Source organism: Lactuca virosa, chromosome 3, assembly GCF_052849685.1.
Source record: "Lactuca virosa cultivar CGN04683 chromosome 3, Lactuca_virosa_CGN04683_v6, whole genome shotgun sequence".
Lineage (NCBI taxonomy): Eukaryota > Viridiplantae > Streptophyta > Magnoliopsida > Asterales > Asteraceae > Lactuca > Lactuca virosa.
In genome coordinates, this window is record NC_136428.1 from 139,891,659 (window position 1) to 139,901,658 (window position 10,000).

Genomic DNA, 10,000 nt, shown 5'->3' on the forward strand with positions numbered 1-10,000 from the left:
TTTAAGGATGCTCCTTTCTGATGAAAGAATGTAATATTGGAGGGAAAACAATAAAGGAAAAAAGAAAGAAAGAAAGCTGACAACAAGGTAAATGAAAAGAAAGCAAGTGATTCCATCAAAGAAACAGTCCATTCTCATATACAAACTGATCAAAATTACATTTACATCTATCCATAAATTGTACTACCCATCAAAGACATAAGTTTTTTTTTTTTTGAAAGTTTACATACGAACCTAGTAATCCATATGTTTCATCTGCAACAGAAGTTGGACATTTAGTTTCTAATTTATATTTTTCTTTTTTATGATTTGCAATAATATATTCATGCTACTGTCATTTTTTGACATAACAAAACATTTAATATAAATTTTTTCTAACAAAAATTGAAATTACATGAGTATTTTAACAAATCACTATAATAGTTTTTAAAATTTAAACAATCAGAATTTGATATCATGAATAAATAATTCGTTACTCAATACCAAAATTTAAGATTTAAAAGGGACACCTTTATTTGTTTTAGTAAAACAAATGGAAGTGAATAGTACATACAGATTTTTATTGTCACTATGACCATTTGAATAATGAAGAAAGCATATTGATAGCAATGAAAAAAAAGTAAAATCGGTCACAGTATGATAGTTTATATCAAAATAGATGGAGCACATACTCCAAATTAATACTTCTTTTAAAATAATAAACTTAGAAAATATATTTATTATCATAGTATGACAGTTTATATCATGTCAAACGCACTACAATCAGGGTTAAAAGATTACCTCAACAACCTCTGTAACATTAAGTTGGACCATAGAGTTGCATCAAATAAAATCATGATTCTTTCCCGCCATTGTCAATCATACACATATCAATATACCTTCAATGAACATACATTATGAAGCGTAAAATATACAAATGAACTACTTTCAATAATAGAGTTGATAAAAATAATGGAGAAGAAACCTCATATAAATCACAAAAATCCATACTTTGTAATCACTAAATGACACGACATACCCCAAATTAGGAACCTGGTGCACCCCTGGCTTGAACCCATATTGCATGGGTGAGTCATAGGCAGAGGCCGACATGTCTACTTCTATGGCGGCAGCGGGAGAGCTGTTGGCTTAATGAGGCTTCACTATAGTTGGTAGAACACTTGGTCAATTTTATGCAGTGCTATAACTGACTGAATAAGTATGCATTCGAACTATGAGTGTGTTACAGTTTGTGTGATATCTATTAACCAATTTCAAGAACAAAATGAGACCATAGACATGCCAACAAAAATGGCTTTTCAAGTCATTCTATAATTTAGTAAGTGAAATAGTGAATAAACAATATGCCAATGGAACTGATATAAAAACTAAATTTAAAAAAATGACACAAAAGTTTTATTTAAAACTTACTAAATTGGCCATGTACGATTCAATTTTTTTTAATTCACAAAGGAAACATATAGTGCAAGTAAGAAGCGTCCAAATCCCAAATGTTCGCCCATGGATCTCATATGAAACAAAATGTAATTAGGACAATGGGTTTACCAAATTGGCCATGTACGATTCAACAATAATAACATTATTTAATTCTTTCTTCTTATAAACATAGAAACCAAACAAAGAATCCAAAAGAAGGCACTCTATTAATTGTTTAGATCGAAAAAGGCATCAGAATTTCTGGAATTCGAAGCAGATGGAGATAACTAGGAAACAAAATGTTAGAAATTACAAAAAAAAAAACGGTTGACATTAGAAAGTTGATTTCCCCTCAATCTGCGTTGACTTGTGTTTCCCGCTTCACGATAGACACCCTCGAGCGAGACTGCCTTTCCTTCGCTGTCGTCCATCTCCGAGCGGAAACCATCAAGTTCTTATCATACAAAAATTAGACAATCCTTTTTACAAACAAATTAAGTTTACAAATGGTTGTCTGCGAGAAGAAAAACAAAACAACAATCCAACAGAAATCGAAAATCATATGTAAAGTACAAACAACATACCAAAAATCAAAATCCCAACAGATGAGAGATGGTTGTCTGCGAAAAGAGTCGACACCCTAAACCCTTACCTGAGGACGCATCGGAACATCGAAGAGGCAGTGGGAATAACTCTTCTTCGCTTCATATTCCTCGTCTTCCTCATCCCCTTCCACCGGGGGAATTGGTTCAGGTGGTGCCGGTGGCGGTGGCGCCGCAGCTTCAGAAGATGATTAGAAGAACTTGTGGATTAAGGCGGTGGAGAGGATCGACAGGAAGAATAGCGGCAAACAGAAGAAGGGAGAGGTGGTGGAAGTGAGGAAGTGAGCGATTAAAAAGAATAAAAAAGTATTTAAGGCGGTGGAATCTGTTGATGGATTAACCAGGTGAAAGGAACCAGTGGACACGTGTACAGAAGACGTATCACCCCTGAAAGAAGCAAACACGTGTGACAAACAATCTCTATATTGACATAAAATAACCCCTAAGAGAAAAGAAACACAGTTGCAACCCCACCCATAACCCACTCATAACCAAAGAAACCATTTCTGTCAAAAAAACACCATGTTTACTGTTCATTTTGTTCATATATATATATATATATATATATATATATATATATATATATATATATATATATATATATATATATATATATATATATATATATAATTAATAACAACATATAAAAGATAGAAAATATTCTAAATTGTTTCCATAATTGTGACATAAAAGTTGTCAAATTTCGTTTTTTTTTTCCTTTTTTCTTATTTATTAGTTGTGTTTCTTTTAAATTTATCAATTGTATTATTTAACATTTAAAGTTTTGATGTTTAAATTCATCTATTATTATTTTTTTTTATCCATACACTACATATTCGGAGAAATCTAAAGATGTTGCCATCAAATACTATTCAAACTAATTCATATCAAAATAAAATATTCAAACCAATGCATATCAAATCACAAAACAATTGTTGTCCAACAAAAATATTCAAAACGTACTAATGTTAAAAATGTTTGACGAGAAAGAAGCATTAACCTGCACCAATTACATTTCATCACCTGAAAAACATTGGATATGCATTTAAATGAAATGAGTCGTTTTCAAACGCTTCATTATTCAATTGGAAGACAGACCGGAAGACAAAAGTAGAACTCGAATGATTGTGTGTTTGTGATGATTTCACAAACTCATTTATTGAAGAGTCTTGTGCACTAGAATTTATTCCCTCTTTCTTTTTTGCTTTGGAGGTCTTCCATATATATATATATATATATATATATATATATATATATATATATATATATATATATATATATATATATATATATATATATATATATGGAGAGAGAGAGAAAAAGAAAGTTAAGTTTATATATGAACCCTACTACAGTGTGATTGTATGACCATGTTACAACCATTGATCTCCCCAAGGGTATGATCGACATTTTTCTTTTACCGTATTTGTATACCAAAATTAAAGTAGTGATATATATGGAAGCAACTCTGTCAGACGTTTCAAAAGCTAATATACTTTCCATCGTTTAATTAGGGTTCTGATTCTCATCTTTATTTCCTACCTCCTCTCTTAATTAGCTTTTGCAGCCCTCCAAATAAGGCTTTCTCCATGCTCCCTTTTTCGGTCAATGTTTTATTATAGAGTAAACTGCACAAATTGTCCCTGTGCTATGTCGAATATTGTCACTTTGGTCCAAAAAGGTTTGGACTAGCACCAAAGGTCCAAAACTTTCATTTTGTTGTGTTTTTGGTCCAATTTTTTTAGAAATATTTAAAGTGATGATTTTTCCCTTGGTATTTTCTTTTTCTGTATTCTTTTATTAATATTATTATTTTTTTTATTAAAATAAATAAGAAACAAAATGTAATAACCCCTCATCCCTTTTATCTGTGCATCATTTAACACTGCCATCATCCGTCAGCAATACAGCCACCACCGCCACCGCCGTCGGAGGAGGAGTGAAACGAAGAGACACAGACGAATTAGGGTTTGCAAACCCTAAAGCACCTCACACATGTGAGAGAGATGGAGAACGACTTTACAGTTTGTTATGAAAGGCGCCGACGCTACGGTTTGCTATAACAGGCGGCTGCGACAGTTAGTTTTCAGTGCCAAAGAAGGGCTCTGACCGTGGGTTTTCAGCACCAATGAAGGGTTTCGTATCTGTTCATTACCCGAGCTCCGACGAGAAGTTTTTCAAATATGAGGGTTTATGGAGTGAAAACCTTAAATTGTTTGGGTAAAGGGTGACATATCCGGCTCCGGCGTATGCGAAGAGGTGGCGTTTCGGCAAACAGAGCTAAAGACCGACGACCTTCATGGTTTCGACATGGGGAAGAGTTTGTTTGTCTGAAAACCGACAACGAACACGAGCTAGATCTAAAGAGGGGGATCATTTTCAGATCGACAACGTTTAAGGAGGTTTTTTAGGGTTTTTTTGTCTTCACTGGAAAATCGGAGGTTTGTCTGTCTATGCCGGAAAATCGAAGGTTTGTTTGTCTTTGCCGCCGGAAAACAATGCTTTTCGGATCGAAGGTTTTTCTAGTAGATGGTGGTGGTGTTGACTTGTGGTGTTGACATGCGGTGGTTGAAACAGTCATCTTTTTCGGTGGTGGTGATTGCGCTCGTCTTTTCCGGTGATGGTGGTTGCGTTCATCTTTTCCGACAATGGTGTTCAAGCTTTCTGACGATGGTCAACTTAGCTGAAGATATAGAGAGGGAATGAGAGAGAGAGAGAGAGAGAGAGAGAGTGTGTGTGTGTGTGTGTGAGGGAGAGAAAGGGGGTTGGAGTGGGGGACGGAGTGAGGTTGGGGGTTAGTTTCTTTTTTTTTTTTAATTAAAAAAGTGTTAGAAGTAAATAAAAAATGGAAAAAGAAAATATCAACGGCAAATCCGTCAATTTAATAATGTTCCAAAATTTTTTGACCAAACTCGCAACAAAATTAAAGTTTTGGACCACTGGTGCAACTCCAAACTTTTTTGGACCAAAGTGACAATTTTTGACATACCACGAGGACCATTTGTGCAGTTTAGTTTTTATTGTATCCATGTCAAATATCGCATAATATGCATGCAAGTAGTAAATAATTGAATTGTCCTGAACAAATAATAATACATATTCATTCGATTCAGAATAATTGATAGTAGGGAAATGTCATATTAATCTATTCTTTAAGATTGACATAATTTTAAAAATCATTACATGCTCGTATACCCCATAAAATGTCATCATTCTAAAAGAAACAAATAAAATAAACAAGTAATTTTGATAGAATGTGTAATTCAAAATTAAAAAAATTCATTACCATGTGTCCATTCTTAAATAAATTTCATTTACATCAATGCCAAAAAATACAAATATAGTAGACCATTATTTACGAATCTGTTGTAAAATAAAACTTAAGAATGTATAATGTTAAATGGATAGAAAATAACAGTGTTTACCTCATCATCTACAAATTCTCTCAACTGTATCCAACTTCATATCTGTATCACTACTGTAACACCCTGTTCCGAATCATTATCCATTTGAGTGCAGGTAGTGGGATGCAGATGGTTTGGGCATTTAGTGTTATTTTTGAAGTCAAGGGTATTTTGGTAAATTGGCAGCGGGCCATTATGGAATTTGGATTTTGTGTTCGGGGAGCTTTAAGTCAGGTACGAGTTGATAATAGGGTAGGGCTTCTCGATACCTTTTCATGGATATAAGGAGGGTCGGAATCGGAGAGTATCAAAGAAGTTATGGCCTTCAGAATGGATTAGGGTTTGAGGGAAGACCCTAATACGCAGGGCGTACCAAGGGAATACGCGGGGCATACTCATGCGATGAGGGTTACGACGTGCGTAAAGGAGCATACGCTTAGCGTACTTCGATGATAGGAGCGGGGTGTGAGGCCTCGTACGCTGGGCGTATGAAGAGGTACGCTGGGCGTACGAGGTTTGGAAGGAAACCCTAAATTTCGCATTTGTACCCTATATAAGCTTAATGTTAACCCTTTTTCCTCATTTCTAAGTCAGCTTCCACACTCTAAAAACTCTAATTCGACCTTGTAGCCTCTTAGAGGTGTTCTTGAGCTATTAGGAGGCTTTGATGCTCATTTTTTCCCTTGGGAAGGAAGGAAGAGAAGTTTGAAGTCGTTTTGCTTGGTGGATCCAGAATCATCACCTTGTGGGGAAGCTTTTTGAGGTAACAAGTTTGCATCTTGCCTTATGTGTGATTAGATCTCTTCATGGCTAGCTTCTTATGATTTGGTCTTTTTTTTGAGATTATGGATGGGTTAGGTTTTTTAAGGGTTCATCCTTTCAGATCTGAGTTTGTTTTGGTATTCTTGAGCATAAAGGTTCAAGAATTATGGGTATTATGGAGTCATGCATGCATTAAGTCAACCAATAAGTCCCTTTTAAGCTTAAGAGCCTCTTCTAGTCATGTATGAACGTAAAGTTGGCAACTTTACATGGTATTCCAGCTCAAGGAGGTCAGATCTATGGTTTGGAAAGCCTTATCTTAATGGAATAAGTGAAAATCATGTTAAGGCTGAATAAGGTGAGTACGTTGGGCATACAAGCAAGTATGTGTAGCGTACAAGCCTCCAAGCAAGTACGTTGTACGTACGTGCCTGTACGCCCCGCGTACTCGGTCTTACGGAGTTTTGTGTATTTGGGCTTCAGTTTCGGCTACCATTTGGGCTTGGTTGTGTGGGGCTTTGTTGGGCCATCTGAGAATGTGTGTTTGGGATTAGGGATAAGTAGTGGGCTTTAGGGTAAGGCCCAAGTAAAGGTTTGGGCCTAATTTGGAAAATTGGGCCATAAGTAGGCTTTGGATGATTATTGGTTTGTGAGCCTTTATGATTAAGAGTTTGGGCTTTAGCATCGGACCAAACGAAGTGAGGGGTAAAATGGTCTTTTTACCCCATATATGGATTATTGGATTAGGTTTGGAACCCAATTGCTAATTGGGGGTTATTTGTTTGATAGAACTGAGATTTTTAGCGGATCTACAGTGAGAGCGTATCCATGGGTTTTAGTTGTCTGAGGTGAGTCCTCTCACTATATCCATGGGTCGAAGGCACCAATGCCGGCCCATTACGTGTTATGTGGTATGCTAGTTGTCTCTATGATACTTGCATGCAAGACCCCGGGGGTAGCCCGTGGGACTTGGATGTCAGACTATAGGGAGAGCCCATGGCATTTCCAGGTAAAGACCATGGGGTGAGCCCATGTCATTCCAGATAAAGACCATGGGGGGAGCCCATAGTGACTATATGTATATTGAATGATAATCTGTAGTTGTACGTTGTATGGTATTTTGGGAGACTCATTAAGCTTTGTGCTTACGGTTTTCAGTTTATGTTTCAGGTACTCTGGTTTTCAATCAGAAGAGCTCGTGATGATTGCAGAGCACACACCACCTGTTTCCGCATTTTGTGAATTACTCTGATTTAATGATGTTTTGTTAAATCTTGGTTACCTTGGTTTATGGGAAAGATATGTATTAACGATTTATTAATCTAAAAAGAAAAAAATTTATGTCGTGATTTTCGGGACGTTACAACTACTAACATCTTCATGCTCATCCTCTTTTCTTCCGACCAAGAGCATTCGCATTCAGCTCAAACTCCTCGATCTTTTCCAATTTATCTCCAGTAATATATGTTATAAAATGAGTCATTTTTTTCAATTTAATGCTTTTACTGATGTGGACATTATCACATGAACAAACTACATACATATTACTAATTTGTTAGGAAAATATAATAATATATACATTATAGACTAATAATCATTTGTATTTAAAAAATGTAATAATGACATTCATACCAACAATACGGTAATATGCCCCGAGTAATAGTAAAACTGGTTGTCCCGATTCCACAATTGCTTCCTAGTCATCAAGCTATCCACCTTGACACCAATCGATAATTGAATATTATTCTAACATAATTAACTTCTTAATAAAATTTTATTTGACTTGTCCTCATATTCTTTGACTCAATAAAAGTGTTGATAAAAATTATTATAAAATTAAGTCTAAAGAGAATATCATCCACTCTTGATTCCTTTTTTTTCAAATATGTTGTACTAGAAAACAATTTTTTTGGATACCGAGCAGTCCATTCTTCAAGTATTAGATTATCCGTCTCACATGAAGTTAGGTTGTTCACATTAACATCCTCTATAGTTATATCCATAATCTCATGTATAACATCCGAATTCCAGGTAAGTTTTCCCAGAATACCCACACATGTTATCTGTTATGATTTGATTTATGAATCTGCGAATCGCATGCTAGTTAGCGCTAAGGATCTACCAGTTCTTGCATGATAGAATGCTAGGAGATATGCCTTTGTATGTATATTGTATGAGTTGGTAGACTTGCATGCTAGTGCTGATTAGTTCGTGGTAGATTGGCTTGATATGTGATGCCTTGTGGTTTTAGGAGTATTGGAGGCTATGCTGAGAAGGGAATATCTATTGGAATCAGTAATTGCTAAATGTATACGGTTAGGATCTTATAGCCCGATAATAATTGATTTGGCCTTATTTCCTGTTCCTTGTCTAGTTGTGGTTCTAGGGTAGAGTCTGTTATTCGGCAGTCTTTTGATCTTGTTCTGTGCATAATTTGCATGCATGAGGCAACCAGTAGTAAGGGTAAAATTTCTAGCATGAGTTGTGGTGTGTGGGCTGAGTGTTCTATGAACGTTCTATGGATTGGTGTGTTATTGTATGAATGCTTCTTGCTTTGTGCTTTGCGGAACTCTTAAATGATGGGAGTCAGCTACTAAGTGAATATGATGGTATTCATGAGGTGGGTGACTAGCATTATGGGGGAGTTTTTCAGCAGCTGATGACAGTGTGAGGTCGGGAACCTAGGAGAGCCTAGGGAGTGTTGCAACGGGTGTAGTCATGTTGTTTAGTGAGCTTTGGTGCATTAGTTTGAGAAGATGACTTAGAGGATTCAGGATGATTCTTGAGGAAGGTATGGATAGGTGTGGAAGGTAGTATTGGGCCCGTACTATTAAAAACATAGGATCCATACTCGAATCGGGGAGAGTCTTGGAGAATCTACGAAGCCTGTGGAAGAGGATTCTTGGGTATGTTCAGATCATTTGCAAGTTGTAATTATATTTGGTGATGAGCAACCAGGACGGGGGTTCTAGTTCTGGTTCTGGCTCAGGTGTGGGTCTTGAGCTAATTAGCGAGCAAATGCGGGGGTTCCTCCCGTCGAAGATTACCCGAAGCGTTTTGGAGCAGACTCCTGTGATCTTTGGTTCGGTCAAGGAGGGGAATTTTGGAGATCTTGGATAAACACTTGGGCACATTCTGTGTTGACTCTATGGCCATCGTAAGAGTTCGCACTCTTTCTTTCCGCGAGTTTCATGCATGCAGAGCTCCTGCGTTCTATGGGGAAAAGGACCTCATTGCCAGTAAGAGGAGGTTAGCGGATATGGCTATGACGTTCAGGACAAGGTTCTGCCCCAAGGAGGCGAAGGTCAGGGCACAAGATTGGTGGGAGAAGGTAGGACGTGAGGTCGGTGATGATGCAGTTGATGCCATATCTAGGGATGATTTTTCAACCAGGTTCCAAGCTGAGTTGCATTGGTGATTGAGGTACACCAGTTGGCACGAGGGTTTCAGAATCTCCGCCAGACTACTGAGACTGAGGCAAAGATCACTTCCAAGTTCCGGGAGAGGACTGTGCTGGTTCCACAGTATGCACCAAATGAGGAAATGAAGAAGGTGAGGTATCATGATATACTGCGGGATGATATTAGGGAGTTTGTGAGTATTTTAGGGTGCAAGACCCTGAATGATATAAGTTCTAGAGCCCGAGATCAGGAGATCGATTTGGAGCACCTAGGGAAGAGGGGGCCAGATCAAGTGCATGTAGTGAAGGGTACCGAGGAGAGACCCAAGACTTGTGATCAGCGTTTGAGACGCCAACAGGGCCGGAGTCAGTGCAGCACGTGTGGGAAACTGCACGATGAAGCGTGTCATATCAGT